This window comes from Myotis yumanensis, unplaced genomic scaffold (genome assembly GCF_028538775.1).
Source record: "Myotis yumanensis isolate MYYU_CA2020_CCGP unplaced genomic scaffold, mMyoYum1.0.hap1 SCAF_1, whole genome shotgun sequence".
In the NCBI taxonomy this organism is placed as follows: Eukaryota; Metazoa; Chordata; class Mammalia; order Chiroptera; family Vespertilionidae; genus Myotis; species Myotis yumanensis.
The window spans coordinates 7,590,980-7,615,981 of NW_027223752.1; the positions used below are offsets into that span (position 1 = coordinate 7,590,980).

At 51.5% G+C, this 25,002-nt stretch overlaps 1 long non-coding RNA gene across 4 annotated transcripts in view; it reads left to right on the top strand.

The window, feature by feature from the left end:
• Positions 1–703: 703 nt before the first annotated feature.
• LOC139009135 (uncharacterized) overlaps positions 704–25,002 on the top strand; it is a 37,799-nt gene continuing 13,500 nt past the window's right edge. Inside the window, exons 1-7 of one of the 4 annotated variants that reach the window (XR_011471274.1) lie at positions 704–791; positions 3,402–3,506; positions 3,720–4,407; positions 6,014–6,126; positions 10,183–10,347; positions 10,432–10,554; positions 19,155–19,229. This is a non-coding gene — a long non-coding RNA (uncharacterized lncRNA). Of the gene's footprint in view, positions 792–3,401; positions 3,507–3,719; positions 4,408–6,013; positions 10,348–10,431; positions 10,555–19,154; positions 19,230–25,002 lie in introns of all 4 variants that reach the window. The other 3 variants (XR_011471273.1, XR_011471272.1, XR_011471275.1) reach the window with 3 other exon arrangements.

A 25,002-nucleotide genomic window follows, 5' to 3' on the forward strand; every position in this document is an offset into this window, starting at 1 on the left:
GAGGAGGGGGGTACTGCAGGTTCTGGGTACACGGGTTGTAAAAAGCAGCGGAGCCTGGACTCAAACCCGTTTTTTTGTGTTTTTTTTTCTCGTTTATATTTTTATTTTATTTTTCGGAGTCGAAGGTGCTGTGTGCCTAGTCTCCCGTGTCAAAGGGAACCGATCAGAAATGGGCGGGGGGGCTGACAGGGGGTGACAGGCGCCGATTTACGGTTGGGAATCGGTTATCTTGCCCTGGATGTGATTTTCCAGGACAATACGCAGGCAGCATCCTTTTCTCTCCCTAAGATGCCTCCTCGAATAGAGGTTCCGAAAAAGCCAGGTGCGTGACCGAGCACCCCCGGAGACCCGCTTGACCCTCGGCCCACCCGCGAAAAAACACCCCTGGTCCCCTTCTCTCAGAAGATGGTGCACACAAATGGCCCGGGTGGCGAGCGGGGCTCATGGAGGGAAAAAACACCCGTGAGCACTGGGTGTTGGTCATGGCGGCGAGGGGCACTGCGGCAGAATTTTTTCCTCCCTTCTTTGCTGCAATCTGGGTGCGGCTAGAGCAATTTGTCATAGAATCTGGGGGGCTCATTTTTCCAGCCAATCACTTTTGGAGAAATGAGCGCATTGCAGCAGAATGCGCTGACGTCAGAGACCACCCCTTCTGCGCCTCCATATAAACCCCACCCAGCCAGCCCCTAGCGCAGACGGCGACGAGCTGGATGGAGCGCGCCTTGCCTTGCTGGCCTGGGCCGCAGCTCCTCCGAAGAACCGGGGCGCCCACGCGAGAATCTCCCCGCCAGGTGAGTCGTTGGCCATCCTTGGCGGAAAGGATGTGCAAAATAAAGGCTACACCCTCGTCCGGGTCGGCCGCTGTCCTCCTGGACATGCCGAAGGACAACCGCCGGGACCTTCTCTGAAAGGTGGCCACCTCGCCTGGTCCCAAGCATCGGCAACAAAATGCTGTCAGGAAGGAAAATCTCGAGGCACATTTTTTTTGGGGGGGAATCAGGGCCCCATTTTCGTCCAGTTCATGAGTGTAGGGAGGGTGGTGGGGGCTTAAATGAAGAGGAGTGGGAGGAATCGGCCCCAAACCCATGTCGGAATCCCGTGTCCCGTGGTCACTGGGGTCCAAAGCCCCGATTTTCTGTGTTTAAAGCTACCTTTCGAACCACAAATGGTGGGAGATATGGCGGCCGACGCATTCTGCATGCCCCGCGGATTAGGGGGGAAAAGCACCCGAAGAGAAAGGTCTCCTGGGCATAGCCCTCCCACCCCCCAGGTTCTGGTGAGCACGTTGGTGGCCTGTGGGCGTGAGGAGTAGAGGTTCTCACCCGCCAGGGATTCCCGAGGCGAGCACACAGATTGAGTGCAGAGCCCGCGTTAGTGAAAAACGAAGAGTAAAATTTCTAACCGATATCATCTGGGTTCACTCGGATAAACCTCCTTGTTAACGGTGGAGAGAGATGGCGCCCAAGTGCAAACCTGCCACAAGCCCCCCACGATCAGTTCTGTAGGAAGGGCGGACGGAGGGAGGGCCCAGTAATTGGGGGTCCTGGCAGAGGAGAAAAGGGGGGTGGGTTGGCGTGGAGAGAAGGCTGTGTCTGGGAAGCAAGAGGGAAGAGAGGAAAAAGCAGAAAAGGGGGTGTGTTTGGGAGGTCTGGGCGCCGTGAGCTGGGAATTGGGGGTCGGAGGGTCCTTTCAGCATTGCGTGATGGTCTCTGGAAGATTCTGACATGTTGCGGGCTTTTGATTTTTGATAAAAGTCGCCGTTTGCCATTTCCTTTGTCCCTGTCAAGCCCCCCCATACCACCCCCTCCCCACTCAGGGATGGCGGGCTGTGTGTGTGTGTGTGAGTGTGAGTGTGATTGTGTGCGCGCGCGCGTGCGTGTGTGGGGGGGCGCTAGCGGGTTGCTACGTGGCAGGTTTCTGGAATGTTTTCTTGATGGCCGCCAGAGGGCGCTGGTGGCACTGCGGAATTTTGGGGGGCGGGGTGGGGAGGGGAGGTGGCCTTTGTTCTTCTGCTGGAGGGGGTCAGGCGTGAGATTTACTGGAGAATTCTGTATTCATTACCCAAGTGGGGAATGTTTTAAGATCCCTAGGTTCACTGGGGAACGGCTGCAGGGTTCGCGCTGGGCGGAGATGCCCTGATCCACACTGGTTGCGTGACTTGGGGGTCGTGGAAATGCGTGGACGCGGATTAGTTTATTTCATTTGGTTTTCGGTTTGAGGATCTCAGGAAGGTGTGGCTCATTTGAGCAGGATGAAGAGGCCATGCAGTAGTCAATTAGGCGCCATCGTGCGGGGTCTTGGAATTCTTCTGTGGAGAAGGGAGGGAGGCTAGATTGGGGCGGGGGGTTAATGGTGGTTTGGATGAGTTGCGGTGGTTTTGGCCGCCTTTATATTATTTTGTAGAATACCATATTTTGTATCATGTGTCCAGAGACCACTGGAATGAGTGAAAGTGTTGTATTGAGAACCAGATCTTTTACGTTTTAATTTGTTTAATTGGACTTACCGAAGGTCGGGGCCAACCTTTCTGTGTTTTTACTTATTAAAAGTGGAATCATGTTCTGGAAAGACCCTTATGGCGAGTGTTTTCTTGATATCCTCATGTCTCTTTGGTGAGCCCCACTGTTGCGAGACACAGAAGGCCCTCTGGGTGGTTGCGTGGGGGTGCTGCCGCACGTCCACAGGTGGATTCTGGCTGGTGATGGCGTGCCTGCGTTTTAGGGGACTTAGTGGTCTTGCGTGATGAGCTGGGGTGGGCTGTGCCCACCCTCATAGCCTGAGACCTGTTGGGCGCTCTCCCGCCCATCATATGCCAGCTGTTGCCCTGGCAGCTGCGGGCCAGGCACGGGAGGGGCGAGAGGCGCCCTCCGCAGGTGGCTGTGCTCTTGGGCTCTGGAGCTGACTGTGCGCCCCCTAGCGGCCTGTGCCTGCAAATGTTCTCAGCCCGCCAAATCCGGCTTGAGTTTGCGCATGCGCACAGTTAACACTTGTGTCCTGTCAATCAAGTCCTCCTTACCCCCTCCCACTTCTCTCCCTCCTCCCCTTCCACTTCTCTCCCTCCTCCCCTCCTATTTCTGCTCTCCCTCCTCCCCCTCCTATTTCTCCCATCTCTGACCCCTCCCATTTCTCTCCTTCCCCTCCCCTCCCGTTTCCCTCATCCCCCCCTTTACCCCCTCCTCTTTCTGATTCCTTCCTTCCTCTGTACCCCTCCCTCTTCCCTCCTCACCCCTCCCTCTTCCCTCCTCACCCCTCCCACTTCCCTCCTCACCCCTCCCTCCTCCTTTCTCTTCCACTCCCCCCTCCTTTCCCTCTGACTGCCCCCTCCCTCTCTCTGCTGTTCCTGTGCTGGCCATTAGAGGTCATCAAGATGGTTTCTAATATGGCCCCCTCCCATGCTATAGGTTCTCTCTTCAGGGATGACATCACCATTCACCTCCTTGTCTTCAAGGACCACCTGTCGATGCCCAGCTGCTGCCAAGGTGCTTGCTGCTCATCTTCACCTTATGGTATGCAACCCCTCCTTGTGGTGGTTTATGTACAACATGGCGGCCAAATCCACCCCTGCCACACTCCTCCCACTACCCCCAGACCCATGAGCAATTAAAGGACAATTTTAAATGTTAACTAATTAGTTTTAGTTATAATTAACTCATTTAAATTTTAATTAGTACCTAGAATTGGGCTTTTAAGTGGTTCCTTTAACCTTTGATCAATTGCAGAAGACCTCAGGAGCGCCCATTTTTGGATCCCACCCGCATACCAAGCAGCCACTGGCAGAGACCCCCCAGGACCAGGACCACAGAGGCTGAAGAGGACCAGAACTGACCAACCAGCTGTTCCTCTTGGCTAAAGACTTAATCCAATGCCCTAGTGAGGGGGCATTGGACATTAACCCCTGACCTTTGCTATGCTTGTGCCTATTGCTATGAATACTTTCCTGTAAGTCTCTGCTTGTGTTAATATGCCAGCGACCTGGAGTGTTTCCCTCCCCAAGAAGGTGTCAGTTTTTCTCAGCTGACCCTATTGTTGCCCAGATGATGTCCTGAATAGAAGGATCCCTTTGGGAACTTCTCAGGAGGGGGACCTGGGCCAAGGGCTCCGCCAGCATCTCACTGGCAATTCCAAAGCCGTGGTGGGCTTCTGGAATGAGCATGAGCCCTGACGTCATAGGCATCCCCGTCCTTTCCGGGGAATGGTGATGAGAAGAGCAACCTCCTAGGGTTGTTGTGAGTATTAAATGAGCCAAATTAGCCTGGGGCAGGGCTGGGCACAGAGGAGGTGTTCCGCAAACATTTGTTGAAAGTTTGATCGGTCAGTCCATCCCCATCCGTGTCACTTGTCTGATGCCTCTTGTTTATTTTCCCACAGCTCTCCGACAGCCCCTGTCCACGGGGCTCTCCTGCACAGGTAGGGCGCCACCAAGAAGGGTGATGGGCTGACTTGAATAGGAACATCAATTATGCATGCAGTCATTTCCAGAGCACTTTCTATGATCTTTGACTATGTTATTTCTATGTCAGACATATAGGTGATGATCATTTACAGATAAGAATGAATTTGGCCTTGACTTGGGTAATGTTATAAAGGTGGGTGGGGATTGAATGGCCCTTCTATGGGACAGGATTTATTCACATTTACAGTGAGGGCACTGAGGCTGGAGGAGCGTAAGTATTTTGTCATAACTGCTGGCAAGACGAGGGGTCAGAGTTGGACCCTGGGTGACATTGTAGCTACCTCTTACCCCCCTGGCCCAGAGTTAGACACAGAGCTCTTGATTTCTAATCAAGCATTTGACAGCAGGACCGTCTGCTTGAAATCCTAGCTGCCTAGGGTGGCCTTGGGGGTCTGGGTGGCCCCAATGCTGCTACCATGTGCTGGCTCCACCTCAATAATGGTGTGACCTTACACAAGTCGCTTAACTTCTCCAGGTCTCAGTTCCTTTCATGGTCTAAATGAGGATTAAAAAAAAAAAAAAAAAAAAAAAAACCCACCCGCCTTTATCTACCCCACACGGTGCTTTTGAAGACACAAACGATTTAACTACTAGGAAAGTGCTTTGCAAATTGCTGTGGAAATTGCAAGGTCCTTCACACTCTGATTGTTCGCATGCCCAGCCCTAGTAATTGGGCCAGCACCCAGTAGGTGCTGTGAGTGTGTGCGCTCAATAAATAAATTTCAAAATGAATAAAAACAGAATGAATTCAACAAACCTTTTCTGAACACCGACAATATGCCCAGCACACCAGGCCTGGTACGTGACACAAAGATGATGCAAACAGTCTCTTGGAAGCTAATTGGGGTCCTCATTTGACCAGCACTTTTTTTCGTCCCCTTTTAAGCCAAGCAGTTTTGTCCAGACAAGACAAAAACAGCTCAGGCCGCTTTGAGAAGCCCAGCTTGGTGTAGACAATAGCTCCCGGGCCTCTGAAAGGGCCTGATTGGATTATATGGCAAATGAAGGTGGAAGGGCGACTTGGAAGGTGACGAATGAAGTGGGCGGAGATCTGCTTTGAGTTAATCCAGGCTATTAGGAGGGAACCTTTTGTCTTCCAGAGGCTTTTGCCACTGCTTTTTACATCCTTAATGTAAGGACGCATAATTTATGGTCAGTGAAATCCAGGCCCCAGTGAGATTTGAGTGGGCTGTAAACTCAGGCCTCCCACTACCAGCGAGTAAATACAGTGAACGTTAAGTCTCCCTTTGCCGTTTGCAAAGGCCTTTTTGCAATTGTCAATTCATTTGAACCTCACAACTCCCTGTCCCGACCCGGGGCTGGCTACCGCCTCCCAGGGGATCCGAGGCTGTCAAGGGGCCCTTCAGATTGGGGTCCACACACATTTGCACCCCCCTTGCGTTGTAAAGGAAGAGGTGTCCTCTGCACTGGTCATTCCTGTCTCACCTCCAGCCTCCAGTTATCTCTTCCGCCTTCCTAACTGCTCTCTCCGCAGCCTGAGCCTCCGGCTCCTCCTGTCCTCCTGTCTGGCCACTACCATGTCTCTCTTTCCTTTCGCAGCCACGCTTCTCCAAAGGCCTGTCTCCACTTGCTGTCTTCCTTCCTCACCTCCAATTTCCTCTTCAACCCACTGCTTCCTGCCTTCTCTACTCCGTCGAGCGGTTTTCACTAAGGTAATGACTTTTCTGTAGCTTAAACCGGGGTAGTTTGCAGCTCATGGACACACGAACACATTTCCAGTCTTCCTCTCAGGTGGCTCTTGGGCCCTGGTTCACACCTACTGACACACACTCCCTCTAGAATCCACAGGGACACCTGCCCCAGCATCCCTTCTCGTAGGACCTCACGTAGCCAGAGCTTCCACCTTCTGGAACTTGCCTTTCACCACCCCTCCTTGGAGTTGAGTCCTGGCTAACCCACTAGTGCTGAGGCCCTCAGTTAGGCCAGTTTCTCCAAGCCACTTCTTTCTCAGTCGCAAAATAGGATTAATAATGTTCACCTGGCAGGTCTGGCAAACCATCTTGCAGGTAAGAACCAGACACTGTTTGAAGGACTTGAAATAAGGTCGTTAAAGTATTTGTGAGAAAATTCAATTAGAGTCACCAACAGATTCTCTTACAGGTAAAGTTCCCACAGGGAGGACCATAGAGAGAAGAAAGAAGTGGGGGGAGGGGGCAGGGAGAGGTGGGAGAGAAAGAAAAGAATGAGAAAAGGCACCAAAGACAATAACGTAGGGAAGGGGACTTAGAAAATATTAACATCGGCGGAAAACACATCTAGGGAAAGGTTTCCTCTAGTGTCGGGTTGGGCTAAAATAAACAGGAAAAAGGTTTTAAATTAATGATCCAAGTGACAAGTCCCAGGAAGCTTTCAAATCAAATTGCCCCGTTTTGGGGTTTTAACTCCTATCAAGTTTAACCTCTTTACCGCCTTCATCCTGGTTAAACTCTCCGTGGCCCCTCGGCTGGTGATTAAGTCCTGAAGGTACACATAGTCTTTCAATGAATGAATGGCCAACAGAAAGCCCTTCCCCTCCCCCCAGCTGTGTTTTTCAGTTTCCTTGCACTTTCCGCCCTTTTCCCTTAATGAACACAGGGCTAGTCTTGGACCTTGTCAAGGAAGAGGCTGCAGACGCTAATGAGGGAGCTCTGGGCTCCAGTGTTCCTCTCATAAGGAGCCTTCTTTGTCTGTGAAGGAAAAACACACTGATTATCATAATGAGGTGAACTGCCGTCTGCAGGGCAGAGGCGATGGTCCCAAGGCCACGCTTGTAATTTCGGGGCCGGGGCCCAGGGTTCCTTTGCTCCTCGTTTCAGCCTTGGCGAGGCCCATTGAGTGGGGCTGAACGTGGAAGGCGGCTTTGGGGAGAGGGTTGCTTTGCAGAAGGTTCCTTTGTTGGGCCCGGCGGGCAGCTGCACTGGGCCAGGGGCTGCCTGCCTGTGGGATTCACTCACAGATGAGGACACGGGGTGCAGGGCTCCCACTCCAGCATGCACCTCACTTGTTTCAGCGTCCACCGGACATGAAAAGCATGCCACCTCACAGGTGTAGGGCCCGGGGGATTATCACAAAGGCCCCCCCCCCCCAGAAGGGCATGGTTTGGGGTTCACGCTTTGGTCCCGCATTCTGAGGAGAGTGAGGTTAAGAGCACCAGAGGATTGCCAAGGGGACGTTACAATAGATCTTGCATCAGAACATGTCCTATCCCCTCTCATACGGCCTGCGTCCCACCTGAACCCCCTTCTATCCTGATACTTGAACTCCCCCTTGCCCGTTAATGTCAGCAGGTCTGGCCAGAGCCTGAAACTTGCCCTGTGTGTCTCCAGTTCTGGACATTTCCCACCCCGAGGTAGATCAATCAGTTAAATTAGGTTATTTTAATTACACTTCAGGCTCTGGCCAGACCTGCAGCCAAATGGAAAAAAACTAAGAGGGAAGCGGGGTGCTTGGGAGCGAGAAAACTTGATTAGTAGGAAATTTACGCCTCTCCCTTCACCTACCTGTCAGCTGAAGGCCCGAATCAGAGTTCTGCCCTCTTCCCAAGTTAGCAAAACCAGCTCTCATCCGGCTCCCCAATAAAAAGGTTGAAGGCCCTACCTTAGAGGTGACCCAGATGTTGCCCAGATAAGGGGACTGGAGTGGAAAGGAATAAAACAATTTCTGGTGTTTCTAAATGAGAGGATGCATTTTAATAGGGAAAAAAAAAAATCCAGAGGACCCTTCTCACCTCAAATTCATACTGATAATTGAAATACAAGCCCAAGGTCACCGGTATTTCAGCATTTGAGCACCTGAGGAGGGGTGGAAGGCATTAGTTGGCCAGGATCTTGGGGGTTTGTGTTATTCCTGGAGCCCCAACTGCCTGGCCCTAGGGCAGTGATGGTGAACCTTTTGAGCTCGGCGTGTCAGCATTTTGAAAAACCCTAACTTAACTCTGGTGCCGTGTCACATATAGACATTTTTTGATATTTGCAACCATAGTAAAACAAAGACTTATATTTTTGATATTTGTTTTATATATTTAAATGCCATTTAACAAAGAAAAATCAACCCAAAAAATGAGTTCGCATGTCACCTGTGACCCGCGTGTCATAGGTTCGCCATCACTGCCCTAGGGGAACTGGCTCCCACATCCCCGCCTGCTTGGGTTTCTGGGCCCACTGGTCTCTAGCTTTTCTGTGCTCACCAGCAGAGGGGTCTGAGCTCACGGCTCCCTTGGGGGTGGCACCTGCTTGTGAGCTTGTTCACGTGGGACCCTGCGTCCCACTCTTCCAGCTCAGAGGTCTTGGGTGACTTCCTGGGTTGATCCCTGACCTCCAGAGCCCACGCTTCTCCACATCCATCCTTAAGTCAACCTTGGAGGCCCCGGTGATGGAGGAGGAGGCTGTAGCCAGGTGGGATCCTAGAGGATGAGTAGGACCCAGAGATGCTTCCCCTTCTCCAGCTATTCTGAGCTCCGGTTTCCTGTTTTGGCTTGTTCCCACCTCTGTTCTTCATGCTGCCTTCTCTCCTCCCTCACCCCTCCATCGCCACTTCCTAACCCAGTGTTCTGGGGGTGCCCTAGGCCAGCCCTCACCTCCTTTGGGTGTCCCAGCACCAGCTTGGCACACGTGGGGCTCAGTAAAAGTATGTGGGATGTTTGTTTGTTTGGGCAGGTGAGTCAACGAAGGACCTCGGCTGCTAGAGGAGTTGTTGGGACGCTAGGAGTTACATGTAGGTCAAAAGGAGAGAGAGTGGATTTCAATTTAGGGAGGGGTGGGCACCCCCACTTGAGCAGGGGCCTTGCCGGTCTCGCCCCTTCATTCACTCACGCGGCCAACCTTCATCCAACAGTTGATCATTACTGAGCTAGCCCATAGCCCGGCCCGGCCTGAGCACCCGCCACGCTAGCCGGTCCCTTGATGGCCTCTGCCCTCGGGAGAGCGGGCCGGGGGGTGTCGTTGCCGAGGGCGGCCTGGCCTCCCAGCACTGGCGCAGCGACTGCTCTGTAGAAGGCAGGACAGCGGGACTGTGCGAGGGGCTGGCCTGGTTCGCCTTTGGGCCAGTTGGCCGGTGACCTTTACGTAGCCAGCCTCTCCTGCCCTCTCTGCCTCCCCGACTCAGCCCAGAGCTGAATGCACCCCGGAATGTGGTATGTGTACCCTCGGGCTCTGGCCACATGGTCTCCCTCTTGAGTTGGGGGTCCGTGAGCTGGACCCCTCCCTCCATGATACCTGCCTCCCGCCTGGGGCTAAATCTAGCTCCTTTCATTGGCTGGAGACTGTCCTATGCAAAGGGCAGGTGGCTGGGAACCTCCAGGGAGCTCTGTAGGCTCTGCCTCTGCTTGGCTGCCTACCCGTCTGCTCTACCTGGCGGCTCCTCCCCTGGTCTGTTGCCCACTAGGAGCTCTGCTTTCCCCTTTCTCTGTGCCCGACTCACCTGGCTTATGACCCCATGGGCCTCAGCTGCCAGCCCGCTGTCTTACCTGCCCCTGCTGCTTCGTCACCTACCTTTCACCTGCTTCCTCTGGCCCTGCTGCTGGGTCCAGACACCCCACAGCCCAAGGAGCCATTTCTCCATCCTGCTGCCCAGGTTGCCAACAGGCCCCCAGTGCCTATGGGACAGCCCCTGCTGGCATGCTACCTCCCGCAAACATCCTCAAATGCCTACTCCCATTTGCCTGGCTTCCCAGGGTCTGAGCGACCTTCGGCCCTGCCTCCTTCCCTCACAGATCCCTTGTTGTACCCAAGCAGGTAATCCCATGGCCTGCCCCGCCCCTGTGAGTCCCCGGCCCTGCTCACCCCACGTCAGCCCAGGTCTCCGGCTGGTTTGGGAGCTGCCACCCAGGCCTTCGGCTTTTCCCATCACTGCTCATTCCCACGAGCCATCTCCCTCCACCGAAAACCAGACTTCTGGTGAGACAGCTCTGCCTTTTCTTGGAGTGTGGCTTTTCTGGGGTGCTGGCCTCGCTGTATTCTAACTTTCTGTCCCTCCCCAAGGTTGACCTGGGGTTGGGTCAGCTGGAGAACTGACGGAAGAGGCAGAAGAGCCCCGGGAGGACACCGCCCTGGACCAAGCCTCTTGCCTCCGCGCCCAGCCTCTTGCCTTCGTCCTGGTTTGGGGTGAGTGTTTTGCTTTCTTGAAACACCAAGATTTCCTTAACACATTGCCTACCGCATAGAAATCTCTAAGACTTACGCCAGGGACCGCACGTTTTTGGGCAAACTGCACGTTATTTAAGTCATCATAATGCACTTTAGGTGTTGTTCTTCAATAATTATAACATTTTTATTTACTTAAACAGTTAAACAATTAAAGTTCCTAGTACTTTTTTAACGTACGGTACTGCGTGAAACATTTTCCTCTATGAAGAGGGACCAAACAAAATTTACATAAGTCTCTAGATTCGCTCCTTTTTCCATGGGTGTGAAAAACGAGAACACGCATGAGCGGTCCTTAACAGATGGCGCGCGAAACACGAGAAGACTCCTGAGCGGTACGCAATGTGTTAAGTCCACCTCACATTCAAGAATGTACACATTTAGCTTGGGGGGATCACTACCTTCTAGTCCAACTTGGGGCCTGGGAATCTGGCTGCTGCCTGGAGCCCCACCAAGCCAGCGTGTGACGGGGCCACCTGGTTGCCCGGATGCTGTGCCCCCGCCCCGCCGTACGGTAAGTGAGGAGCAACCAACTCTGGTCTGGGCCCCGAGAGCCGGCTTGGGTCAGGCACATCATAGGTCCTCAACCAAGCTTCACTGAGCATGCTCATGAGATGAATGAGGGTGCACTGCTCTCTCGAGCACCCCCCACTTGTGGAGACGCGGCAGTAGGAATGCCTGTCTGCTCCGCAGCTCGAAAAACATTTCTGCCCCAAGCCATGGCCGCGTCAGTCCCTGAGAGAATGCGGGCTCCTCGCACATGAGGCTTTGATAATGTCCTTTAATCAAATAGTGGTTTTGAGTGAGTTCTCCTCTCGGCCTCTTTTCCTTCCCCCTGAAATTGCAGCGGAGACGGGAATGTTTGTGTTTGTTTACACACAATCAGTGATGGTGGGGAGGAAGAAGAAAGCGGGGTGGCAGCCACCCACCAGCCCAGGCGTCACCCGTCTCTCCGCGGTTCCCTCGTTCACGCCGCCTGGGCGCTCGGGGCGGGGGTCCTTCTGCGGTGCCGGAGCCCAGGTTTGCCTGCAGGCCCAGAGGGTCCAGTTGGGTGTCCTGGGAGGCCCCCCGCAGCGACGGGGACAGCTAAGCAAGGTGACAGGAAGAGAAGAGGCTTTGCTGCCGGCACCCTCCTTTCTGGGGTCCTGGTGGCCGAGTTCAGGAAAGGGTGAAGCCTGCGTCCCATGGAGGGACTCTGGGGGGTTTTCGGAGGTGGCAGCCCAGTGGGGGTGTCCTGGTGAGCGGCTGGCCCTGTGCCTGGCCAGCCTCTCGCCTGCTGCTCCCGGGGGGGCTGCTGGGTGAAGGATGAGTGCAGACTGCCAGGCGTCCAGCCGGGAGGTCAGGGAGACCTGTAGGCCAGGGTGAGTCTGATTCAGTCCCCCAGATGCCAACACTTGCCCTTATTCGAGGTGGGTCCTCGGGGTCCCGCACAGCACCCACAATGCTTTTGAGGGCATTTGCAGGGCAGCTCCTTCAGAGCCCCGCCTCCTCCCCGAAATGGAACCGGGGTGCGGATATTGCAATAAAACACATCGGTGTAGGCAGAGAGGGGCGAGGGACACGGACCTGGGCAGTGCTGCCCGTGAGTGTGCTTGTTCTCGCTCCGGGGGGAGCCCAGCAGGCTGGAGAGAGGTGGGGTGTGTGTGCCCAGGGCTAAGCCCAGGGACGGGCCCCAGGAAGATGGTGCCCTGTGATATTTACTCCACAGCTGGCATTTGCCAAGCCACCTGCGAACACGGTGCTGAGGAAGACAGGCGGGGGCGGGAACTTTACACAGAACTCCTGGGGGGCTCGATCCGGAGCTTCCCGGAGAGGTCCGTGGAGCTAGCCTGAGGCAAATGCCCAGGGCTTCTAGACTCCTCCTTAGGGCCATCTCAGGACTCCTTCATGGCGGGCTCGAGCTGAGGGGCAGAGTTAAGGTGAGAGCAAGTGCCCAGCCAGTTCCAGACTTTGCCCCTCACCCTGCTCAGTCGTTTGGGGTGGCCGGGCTTTGGGCCGAGCTGTATTTCAGGTACACTTGTGAATGGTCAATTCCAGGCAAATACACATGTTGGGGTTCGTGTGACTTAAGCACAAAATAGATAATAACAGATCAAATTCTCAATGAAAGAAGTTGAATGTATCGTGAATCAGCCTTGCATCCCAGTCATCCCAGGAATGGCAGGAGGGCCGTTGTTAAGGGTCAAAAAACATTTTCAGGAGAATTCTTTTCTGGTGGATCGGTCCGTCCTTGAGCAGTAAGGGGTAGCAATGAGACCCGGAATAGCCAGAGGACTCTGTCGTGGTGGTGGGTGGCAGTTTCCTGGCCATTTTGTCCTTATCCTCAGCTGTTCCCCGGGGTCTGCTTCTACCCGGATGCTTCCGGATGAGCACCGATGTCGGGGAAGAGGCGGTGGCCTTGTCTGGAAGCTGGCCCTCCCGCCCCGCCTGCCTCCCCAGGGGCAAGGGAGAGGGGCCGTGTGTCACTCAGCCGCTAGACTCCTGGGGAGGGAGAAGGTGCTCTCTCTTGGCACCCCCCAGTTTGCCCACCTGCAGCCTCCAGTTTCCCTGCCCTTGTGCCTCCTGACTCGTGATTCAAACCCCAAGTGTCTTTCCAAGCACATTTCTGCAAGTAATGTCGAAGCCTGGCAAGACCCAGGGCAGCGCGATGCATGTGTTTCTCATTCGTTCATTTACATGCAGAAACTTAGCCGTGTTTTTATGTGCAATCGGACGTCCAGAAAGAAAAGGAGAATCTGTCCATCTCTAATGAGCTTGCTAATGAATTTTTCCTTGAAAAGGGGAAGGCGGCTTTACACAGAATTAACACAATTTTTTCTTGAAAAAAAAAAAAAAGGGAAGGTGGCTTTACACAGAACTGACCCAAATTAAGGCCCCACAGGGTTACAGGGCGGTGGCCAGTGTAGAAACCAGCAGCGTCGGCTCAGTGTCTCAGAGTCAGGAAAGGTGTGAAGGGAGGGAGCCCTCGACAGCACCCTCCTGGGTACCCGGGCGCTGCAGTAGGACGGGACAGGGAGAGGGGTCCCAAGTTCTCTTGGGTCCAGTAGAGGTGGGGGGGACCCCCTACTTTTGCCAAGCCAAGCTGCCCGGTACCTAAGAGGGGCACCGTTGAGGTGCCCATACATCCTGGCACTTCTAGTGCCTCCCTAGTGCGTTTTAGACACTTGGACCCATATTCCAGTCTTCATTGGAAAACGGATCGCTCAAGCCATTGTTGGGGGAACTCAGGGTGATTAGAAAGTCACCAGATATGTCTCTATTTGTCTTCTCAGCTCCCTGCCCGCCTAAGTCCTCGGTGGTCACGGGGACCAGGGAGCAGAGCAGGTGCTGGGTGGCTGAGGCCAGGGTGGCCCCACCTTGGGGGGATGTGTGTGAGAGAGGAGTTAATTAAGGGAAAGGATGGCGGAGGGTATAGACATGACTCTTAATTGCTCTCCAATTTCTTTGGGCTTAGAAAAAAATCCAGATGGAGACTTCTTAAATCCCCCACCCTGGGGGTCGGGGCCAAGGAAGGCTCCCCACCACCTTTTGCTTGGCGTCGCTCTGCGCAGTGAATAGGGTCTTTGGCAGGGGCTTAAGGAGGAGACTCTTAGCCTGGGAGCTCCCAGGGCCGGTTCAGCTGGGAACAAAGGCGCGGGCAGAAAGGAATGTGGGGGAGCCCCGCGGAGCACAGCCACCTGGGGTAATTGGGAGGGCTGAGTGCAGATGAGTTTTCCCAGGTCTGTGAATACATTCTTTCAATAGAAGGTGCCTTTTCTTCAGATGAAAAGAAGAAAACCTCAATTACCTTCCCCTGAGGAGGAGGGTATGGGAGTGTGTGTGTGTGTGTCCCCTCTGGGGGCTGCTGCCCCCGCGGGCTCCCTTGCCCTTGTGTGTGTCTTCAGAGACGCAGACAAGAGGCGACACAAAAGGCGTGCTCAGCCAGCCATGCCAGCGTGTGACCCCGGCCATGCTCGCGCTCCGTGTTCTAGGGCTTTCTTTCTGCGAGATTCTCAGGAGGAAGAATCAGTGGCTGTGCCTATAAACAAGAATTTGATCAAACTGGGCCCGGCGCCCGAGAGACAGCCAGAGAGACAGAATGGGGCCAAGGACAAAACTCCAGGATGGAAAGTTGGGGAAGGAGGACAGTTAGGGGGCCAAAGGCTGACCGCATGTCTGTGCTGGCCGTCCAGGGCCGCAGCTGCGTGGCTCCTGCCACCTCCTGGCCCTTTGTTGAGGCCACCCCCCGGGTGGAGAGAGTCCTTCCTACCAGGCTAAGAAGTTGGGGCTGGGGACCTGGGGATCCATGGAACTATGCTGGGATCAGGAAAGTTGGGGGAGAGTCGATAGGGACCCCAGGAGCAGGAACAGCCCGGAGCAAGGGGACCTGTTGAGATGGAGGGAAAACAGAGCCACCATTGCCCCAAACTGCCCCGAGGGCTTGAGTCCCCTCCCTGGGAACCAGGGCAAAGTCCCTGCAAGAGATGGAGTCCCAGATCTCAGTCTTGACTGGTGTCTTTGTGACCACTGGCTCCGGACCTCAGTTCTCCCATCTGTAAAGTGAGGCAGTAGCCTGTCAGGTGTGCATAATCCGTGAGGCAGAAGAAGCCCGGGCATCAGTATTGGACAGGCCAGGCCCTGTTTCACCAGAGGACGGGTCGGAGGTCCCAAGTGTCCAGATTGGGCCCATAAGTCTCCTAGGTGGGCACTGGGATGAAGGCACACCCCGCTACTTGGGACTGGCCAGGTGGTCAGAGGAGAGCTTCTTAGGACCCAGGGTCAGGCAGCAGCCCTAAGAGGCCTTTTGGACACCTGGTTCCAGCCTATGCATAGCATTGACTGTAGTTGGCTCCTGTCTCCAGTCCTCTGGGACTCAGTTTTCCCATCTGTGAAATAGGGCGGTGCCTAATCACCATTATCTGAGTGCCCCTGTTGCTGTGGGACCCTTTCAGCTTCCTCGGTGGTCACCCGTGGCCTGTTTGTTTGTTTGCTGGGTCTTTAGAGTCAGGGGCTGAGATTACTGGTCCATTAGCTTCCAAGAGATGTACTTTAGGGAAAAGCAAACCAGAGCCCAGGTGGCAGGCCTGGCTGTGAACCTGTTGCGACGCTGGCTCCGCTCGACCAGCCTGGCGGTGGGGTTGCAGCCAGTAGCCGGCCCCCCGGTCAGCTTCTCGTGAACACAGATTCTAATAGTGCTCACGCCCCACACTCGCTCCAAGGGGCTGTGTGGTGCGAGGATTGCATTTTACGGAGCACTTTTCCAAATGTGTGGGCCGCCGGCCAGTCCTGGAAAACCTCTGGGCAGTGGAGCGGTCACTGTGTAATGAGACCGGCCCGCGGCTGCAGTCCCAGGAGGGTGCGGCGGCCACACCTTCCCTGTGGCTCACCCTGGGATCTTTGGGTCACGAGACCCTTGGCAACACACAACACGCCAGTTGGCAGCCTGGCCCGCTCAGCTGAGCACTTCCTGCAGAAGCCATCGGGGTGGCAAGTTCTGGAAAAGTGATCAGCCAGCGGCCCTGTGCCGCTGCGCGCCTCAGCCCGGCTTTGCAAACATTCCCAGCCATCTCTCTGTGCTTCAGTGGGCGCTAACAAACAGCTCCCGGAGCCTCGGTCAGGCTGCACCCGTCATTACCATGGTGGGCTGCCGCTTTGTTTGGTGACCTTGGTTACTACAATACCTGCGAGCTGAAACAAGGAATCAAAAAATTGCCAGCTTCAATTAGACCAGCAGACTGCCTTTCCCAAGGCTGCCTCTGCCATTCTATCCATTAACGGTACCCATACGCCAAATAGGCCCTAATTCTCTCTAATTGCCCACTCCTGGAGCAAAGAGTGAAATTCCAGGAAGAGGCATATGTAAACATCCTTCACCACCCACCAAGGGGGGGGGGTGAGGCGGCTGAGGGGGCCGGCGACAGAGAGAGGGGACAGGATTTCAAAAGATGTTCCAATTACCGCTCTCATTTTTGTAAATGGGCCCATAATGCACAGGGCCCTGGCCCTCACAAAGGTCCAGGAAATGAGTTCTGCACAGACCTGCGTCTCAGGGCAGGCTCTAAACATCCAGTGATTTGTCCCCAAAGACAGGTCAGATCACTTAGGTTCCATGTGCTTCCAGAAAAGAGTGAGTTTAAAGATCTTGGGATGCTGAACGAGAATGTTCTAGCCCCATTAAGCCGGGGAGGAGATAGGGGGTGTGTCCACGGTGCTTTCTGGGTGGATCTGGAGCTCTGCACAGCCTTTTTCGAGGTCTCCCGGGCACCAGTGTGTGACAGTCGTTCCTCTGGACCCCGTAAGGGGACCTCGTGTTTTCCTGTGGCGCCAGGCACTGGCTCATCTTTGCAGCTTCTCTGACATTTGTTAAGATTTCAGCCCAGGACCGTGTTATTAGCACAACACGCAAATCCAGGCCTGCGTCTTCCCAGAGCAGCCTGGGGTCTGCACGAAAGTTCATCCAGGGCAACCAGGAACTCTGAGGGCGCATGGTCCCCCCACCCCCAGCAGAAGCAGGTCCCATTAAACTACCTAAGAGACCAGAACAATCCCCAAAGTACTTCCCTGCTCCTGTCCTGGGGGAAGCGGCCGTGCCCGCGGTCAGTCCTGCTGCAGTTTCAGGCTCTGGAGTCCCTCTGTCCTCTTAGGGCCCCGTGGGTGGTGGGAGGGCCACCGCAGGTGTCTCAGGCTCCTGGGAGGGCGGGGCACATCTCAGGTGGTAGGTATCCCACACAATCAGAGGTCCTGGAACCCTCAGATAACCAGTCTGCCCTCGGTCACTCACGAGCTGTAACTGCTTCATCAGCACTTATTTTTAAAATACTTTTTGTTGTTTTTTTTTTTGGATAGAAAAGCAATCCATTAGGGAATAACAGTGTTCGGGAAGCTCAAGGCCAGGGAAGGAGTTTTGAGGAGGGTTTAGAGGTAAAAGGTGTATCCCCAGTGCCCCGTCCAGCTGTTGGGGGCCCCAGTGAGTGATGCAGCAGGGAATGGAGAGGCAAAGGCAGCAGGGGTATCCCCAGTGGCTTATGTCAGGGCAGGGGAGTTGGCGAGAGCCTCTTCCTTGGGGTTCCCTGGAGGGCCAGGGGCAGCCTGCGCCCTCTCATTCTCTCCCCAGTCTCAGGCTCCGCCCTCTCGCCTGTTCAGACCTCAGCCATTGTAGACCACCTGTTGGCCACACCTACTTACCTTCACTAGACTCTAATAAATGTATGTTCAAAATCCACTCACTTAAAAATTTGTAATGAATAGACTATTTCTTCTGAGTAATTTTAGGTTTACAGAAAAAGTCAGTGGTGAATCCAGAGAATTCCCATTTCACCCCCACACCCCCACTTTCCCCTGTTATTAGCATCTTGCATTAGTGTGGCACATTGTTACAATCGATGAGCCAATATACGGTTGGCTTTCTGGATCCATGGGTTCTGCACCCATGAATTCAACCCAACGTGGATTGAAAATATTTGGGAAAATAGTCACGTTGCTGCTGACAACGTGTGTTGTGTCGTGAGGCCTACAGTGGCTGCTGGCTGCGTCTACTGAACACACACAGGCTTTTTTCTTGTCGCCATTCCCTAAACAATCCCCTGTAACAACTACTTACACAGCATTTACACGGTATGAGGCATGACAAGCAACCTAGAGGTGATTCAAAGTCTGCGGGAGGGTGTGCATGGGTGACACGCCAACACTACACCACTTCAGGTGAGGGACAGGGCACCCGCGGATTTTGGTATCTGAGGGGGTCCTGGAATCAATCCCCCGTGGATGCGGAGGGAAAACTCTATAATGACCTACCTGCCATTACCCAACTCACTTTCTTTAAACTCAAAATTTAAGGCAAATGCTTGAAGTCAGTGACCCTTAATGCCGCCCATAACCCACTTCTCTGTGTCATCCCGGGCCAGCTGCTCTGCTGGTCACCTGGCCACCACCTGGCCGCACTGTTGACATCTCCCTGAGCACACGCTGATGGCCGCTCTGCCCTTCCAGCCAGGCAGAGTGCCCTTCCAGGGAGCATCCCATCCCGTTCATGCTTTTGTTGTCCAGCTCAGCTCTCCCTTGGGCAGTGGCCCTAGACTCTTGGATTTCACAAAACAGAACTTAGTACACGGGCAGCACCAACCGCAGGAGCCATGTTCCATGCTGTCCCCTGCCCTCTCCTCTCCATCTGTGGCTGAAGTTGGGGTGGGGAGCTCGGCAGGCAGGCGAGTGCGAGACCAGTGTATTAAAAAGAGAGATGCTGCCCTAGCCGGTTTGGCTCAGTGGATAGAGCCTCGGCCTGCGGACTCGAGGGTCCCGGGTTCGATTCTGGTCAAGGGCATGTGCCTTGGTTGTGGGCACATCCCCAGTGGGAGGTGTGCAGGAGGCAGCTGATCGATATTTCTCTCTCATCGATGTTTCTAGCTCTCTATCCCTCTCCCCTCCTCTCTGGAAAATCAATAAAATATTTATTTACAAAAAAAAAAAGAAAAAAAAGAGAGATGCTTGGCATCACCAGTTCCATACTTGCTAGACGTGGGGGAGTCCCTGCTCCATTCAGTTGGATGAGGTTCTCTTCAGTGACTAGTGCCTTGTCTTTCCAGACGAAGCCATCGTCCGGAATTCGTCGTGGGATGGGACGTCAGACACACGCCCCCGCACCCTCCACCTGTGAAATCGTAAGTTCCTGGAACGCGGAGCACACACCTATGGCCTTGTCACTGAGGGTGGGGGGCCGCCACTCTGCACACCGCCAGGCGAGCCTTGTGGGAGGGACTGCTGAGCACTGGTCTGCTGGCAGGGAGGCGGGCGCCCAGCGAGCGAGTCGAATGAGGACCTTGGGGGGCTCATGTTCTAAGGCAGGACCTCCAGCCTCTTGTGTTGTGGCAAAGAATTCTATAGGCGGCTTCGAGTGCCAGACCCTAAAAGAATTTCTTTCACTCCTCGAAATGAATGGCCCTTTCATTACCGAGTGTCCCTATGGCTCTTGTGCTGCAGGGCAGCCTACGATGGAAGTGCCCCTTTGAGCTCGGGGCCTTTACAGGCCACTGAAAGAGCTCGGGCCGAGGGACCTGCCTTTCAAATGGGCTTGCAGCCCCAATGACCTCGCTCACCCCCTTGAAATGTCTGGAAAACAGAATGGGCAGATTTTCTGTCTTCACGGTGTCCGGCTAAACCTCTTCAAGTTCTTTATTGTTGAGAACTGAGACACTCAGCAATGGTAATGGGTCATTCCTTTTGTATTTGCCTTGAAAGGCCAAAATATTTTTATATTGCCACAAACAAAGCTGCCTATTTAAAAATGAACTCCATATCCGTTGTTTCCCACCGGGGAGACCGTGTACGACGTGTGTGTCTCTGTGTGTACTCCCGGGGCCTGAAACTGCTTTCTCATGGGATAGCCATTCACAGGGCCGGGGGGACGTGCCCGCCCTGTCCCCAGTGGGTCTAGGCTACACTAACTTTGACTATACCTGTGCCTGCTCGTGCCATGCGAATGTGTTAAGGACTGTGGGTTGTGCACACCCTGGTCTTGGTGGTTAACTCGGAAAGGAATAAAAAAAGACCCAAGGTATGGTGATTTTATTGGTTCGATGAAGGAATGAATAAACAAATAGGTAAAGAAGCAACGAGCCAGAATGAGAGTGTACGCTGAACAAGATCCAATGGAGATCACTATGTAAGTCAATAAAATACTGAATCAATGTGTGAATAAGGCCACACACGAACTGGTATCAGGTCATCATGGACCCAGGAATATGTGTCATTCAAATAGAGAGCACCTAATGTTTTTCAACAAAAGAAAAAAAGCTAAATAAAGGAAAGAAGAAGTAAGTAGAAATGCATAAACCAATGGTGACTGTACTGTATTGTATGTGTAAATGCTTGCTAAGGGGGTGGATTTTATGTAAAGCATTGTTATCATAAATGGTAATAACACATACAAGGGTGAGAAGAGACTTTTCAAGGTGATGGACAAGTTTATGACACAGATTGTAGTGATGGTTTCACAGTGCACACTTATCTCCAAATTCTGATGTGCATGTGTACATTTATTGTACAGCTTTTTGTCAAAAAGGTAAAAATTAAAAAAATAAAGAGAAAGTTACTGTGGAAAACCCCACAAGCCAATGGTGAGGTTCCGAGACCCGTCCAGGTGGGACAGATGCTGGAGAGAAGGGACACGTGATGGAAAGGGAGAAAGAAAATGGCAAGAAGCAAAAACTTAAAGAAAAGGAAGAAAGATAACTTAAAAAAATTTTTTTATTGATTAAGTTATTACATATGTGTCCTTAGAAAGATAACTTTTAAAAATTATGAGGTGAGTAAACATAAGGACTATTATAAGGATTATTATAAGCTGATTAATTTGAGTAGGTGCTCCTGGCATAGAAAAATAAACAACAGAGGAAGTTAAAAGAATAATTAAAGAGGAAGGAGGATTCAGGGGACCAAAGATGAGAAATAACTTTAACCAACAGTGTTTTTTTTTAACTCTGGGTACATATAAATAAATAAATACTGAAATGGAAGAAAGCCAAAAAGAAAGGAGAAATAGAATGGCTGAGTGAGCAGTGAGATACCTGGCCCTGGGTTGGGAATGTGGTGTGAGGGGCTTTGCGTTGTCAGTTCCTGGGAGCTGAGGTCCGTTACATGAAATGATGAAAGAACAAGAGGATAAATAAAACATCTAAATACAAGTCCAGAAATAGGGGAGAAAAAGTAGCAGGTGTTAGGTAAAGAAGTACATTAATGGGTGTATTGATGCTAAGAGAAGAGGTAAAAGACTGCCACGAATCAGGGGGTAGGGTGAATCCAAGTCTAAAACTGCAGTACTGACAATAAAATAATAAGCATATAAATAAACAAGGAGAGGAGACCCTAAGGACAGCACTCCTGATGAGAGGTTGGGTGGGTGGGTGGGGGGACACGGGACGGTGGAGGTTCATGAATTCCCTCTGGGCAGAAGCTCTAGGATAATGAAAGAAGTCAGGTGAGAAAGAGGGGATGTAGAAAGCTGTAACAAAAGAGACAGGAAGAATGAGAAGGGACAGTGGCTAAATGAAAAAGTGATAGATCCTCAGGAGAGGGTTAGGCTAGGACTGGTAATGAGGGGCCCTCACAAATTGGATCACAACTGGTCCAAATCTGAGCCCTCCATTCACTAGAAGAGGAGTAAATACCTAGTAAAAAGAAAGAAAACAGGAAGGAAGAATGAATGGATGAGTGGTTGAAGGAAGCACAGAAGGAATTAATGAGACTGGGCCTGTGGGGGCCATGGTGGGTGTTTGCAGGAGGCAGTGGGATTTATCCGACCATGGCAGCTGAGCTCAAAGAAAGAAAGAATGAGAGAGTGAAGGAGAAATAGTGAAAGTTGGAGAGAAATGTAAAAATTATCTAAAGAAGAAGGCAATTAGGTAACAAATAAATATATGAGAGAGCCATTCTAGGAATGAGGGTGCATGAACCAAACTCTGATTAATTCACATCTGTGCTTCTGACATGGGCAACCACCCACCCACCCACCCAGGAAACAGTTCAAAGCTGACACACATAAGGGAGGACCACCGTGAAGCCAGGGAGGGGAGGACCCATTGACTACAGATTATCATGTATCCAATTAGCTGCATCTGTCATCCAGAAGCGGAAAAACAACAATTTAAGTAGAAAGACTAAATGGATGCATGAAGGCATGAATGAGGGAAAGAATGAAGAAAAAGATTTGCATTGACTGATGAGGAGGGGATTGTAGAGGGGGTTAGGGTTCAGCCAATCCCTGGTGCCTGGTCTCCAAAAGAATGAAAGGCAGTAAGAAAGACAGATTGAAAGACTGGTAGAAAAACCAATTAAGATGGGGAAAAATCAACATAAATAAAAGGAGCAAGAAAGATAATAAATAAGTAGGCCAAACAACTACCATGTATGAGAGAGGACTGGTTTAACACTGATCTTCCACATTAATTCAAATCTGTGGCCCCGAAGTTTATAAATAATAAAAACAATACCACACGCAAAAGACACAGAGAATAAATCCATGTGTTCCATGAGAGGGCAAGAAAAAGAGTTTGAAAATAAAAGACTGGGAGAAAAAAGATGTAGGAAAAGAAATTAAATAGACAAGTGAGGGGAAAGGCACTTATTAGATAAGTATTTAAATATAATGAACAAATATTCATTAAATATAATTAGTAATAAAAAGTGAGTTTCCACAGTAAAAAAAAAAACCCCAAGTGGCTAAAAAGAAAGAAGGAATTAGCAGAGGAATGGCTGTGTGAATAAATGAATAAGAAATGATGATTTGAGAAAACAAGGAATGGGAGGCATGGAAAATTATGACAAGATGAATATAAGCAATAAAAACATTAAGTGAATATATATGTATATATGTATGTATATACACACACACACACACACACACACACACATATGAGAGAGAGAGAGAGGGCCATGCTAGAACAAAAAAAATGAGACAATATCTTGACCCCCAAATTATGACTGATTGAAAACTGGGCTTTTGATGTAATTAAATAAACCCTAAAGCCAAGCACCAGTACGAGAAATTAACAAGCAAAAGAGCGCCCCACGGACAGGTGCTGAGAAGGCTCCAGGAACCACAGATGATGGTTAATCCAATTCTGTGCACCTGAGGCCCATAGATAAAAGGATAAATATTGAAATAAAGGAGTGGCAGGAAGGATGAACAGATATCTGAGCGGCTGCCTTAGAAACGGCTGTGCCAGCATCCGCCAGGGCTGGGCTGCCATGGGTTGGATGCTCATGTCACTCTAGGGAGCATGTCACCTGTGGTCCCTAAACATGAACAGATGCAAGAAAAAAGCATCAGAGTTAAAGTAAGAGACGAGGAAAGCAAGATGAAACTAAGTAAAAGAGAAGGAAAAACACCCACCAAGAAACCCCGTGAAAAGGTAACATGGGTGGCTCTCAGATAGAAAAGCCTGTTGGGGCTGGTAATGGGTCATCATTAGTCCTAAAGATGGATGAGATCATCCGATCCTGTGTCTAGGGCAAGGGAAAATGAGAATTAAAAAAAAAAAAAGCAAAAAAGGAAACAATAAATAAACAACCAAAATGATAAATGGCTAGTTAAGAGGTTGTCTGAACGGGGATTATAATTGGTTTACATACATACTCCTTAAATAGATAAATGCATTACACCTTTCAAAGAGTAAATGAAAAATTGAGAAAACACTGGCCAAAGAAACAGCCACTGCAGTAAAATATATGCAATCGAGGTATATAAATAAAATAATAAATACTGAATGTAAAAGGTGACTAAATGCAGGGAAGAAAGATTGCACAGGAAAATAAATTCATGGGCCAGTGAGGTTCATTTTGCACATGGGGTTTTGACTAATACAATTTCACAGGAGACCTAATAAGTAAAAGAAGACCCAGAATAAGAAAGAAAGGACAAATGCACAAGCGAGTGAAAGAATGAACGAATGAGTGAATGAATGAGGGTTGGAGCTGCATAGACCAGGGATAAGGATGTTGCATGTAGGACTCTTGTGCATCCTATGCACCTGAATTTATAAGAATGAGAGAATGTACAGAAGAGTGAGAGAAAGGGAGAAAGATGAAATTTGGGAAGAAATAAAAAAAATAATGAGGAATAAAAATTATATATGAATGAGTAAAGAGGACTTGTGAAAGGAGGGATTATGAACTAAGGGCTATGATTCCTTTAAAGTTGTGCTTCTGAAGTCCATAAATAAGGTAATCAAGTTTAATCTCATTTGATTCAAATGAGTGAATGGATGAGTGACTAAAGGAAGGAAAAGAGAGGAAAACAGGCAGGGAGGGAGTGGATAGGAGGAAGAAAGGAAGGGAGGAACCTTCCTTCCTGTTTTGGGCTTCCTGTGATCTAGCCAGTTGAAGAAAGTGGGTACCAGGGAGGATAGCTCTTGGCAAGTCATGTGCCTGTTACATGCACTGTACCTGGCAGGGAGGCGCTGGCTCAGGAACCTGTTGAGTGATTGCCGTTGCTTGGTGTGTACTCCATTTTACTTCAGCTTTCTCAGCCTCAGTTTCTCCATCTGTAGCCTTGGAATGGCATCATCTTCCCACTTGGATTGATCAGGGTCGGGGGGCAGATGCTATGCCTATTGGCAGTGCTCTGTGACCTAGATAGGCAGAAGGGCTCAATGTAGGGCCCTGCAGAAGGCTGCATGAGCAAGGGGTGTTGGGCCAAGTGGGCGTCTTGGCCCCTCCCTGGGCATGGGTCACCTGTGAGGATGGAGGATGGAGGTTGGGCCTCTAGGTAAGACAAGCCAAGGCCCTCTTGTGTTCCTAATATAAACCGTGTAAATGGCACATGACCTGGAGAATGAGGTCATCCATCAACCTGACATAGCACCCATCTTTCTTTATCCCCTTCAAATTCTTGTCTAATGCACACTTTTAAAAAATGAACAGCTTTTTTTAATGACC